Below are 297 nucleotides of genomic sequence, written 5' to 3'. Positions count from 1 at the left end.
CGCCCGGCCTATTTATCTTTTTATAGCTTTGTGTAATATGTTTAAACCAGGAAGTGTAAAGCCTCTTCTTCTTTTTATTTTATAGTTTTTGTTGTTGTTGTTTTGTTTTTTTGTTTTAATAATAGAGGCAGGGTCCAATCTGACTTCAAACTCCTGGCCTCAAGTGATCCTCTCATGTTTACCTCCCAAAGTGCTAGAATTACAAGTGTAAGTCACCATACCCATCCTTTCCTTTTTTTGAAATGGTGTTTAGCTAGTCATAGTTTCTAAGCAAATTTTAGGATTTGGAAAATATTT

This window comes from Colobus angolensis, unplaced genomic scaffold, assembly GCF_000951035.1.
Source record: "Colobus angolensis palliatus isolate OR3802 unplaced genomic scaffold, Cang.pa_1.0 Scaffold40, whole genome shotgun sequence".
Lineage (NCBI taxonomy): Eukaryota > Metazoa > Chordata > Mammalia > Primates > Cercopithecidae > Colobus > Colobus angolensis.
The sequence above is the reverse complement of the archived record's forward strand: the minus strand, read 5'-3'. Positions refer to the sequence as shown.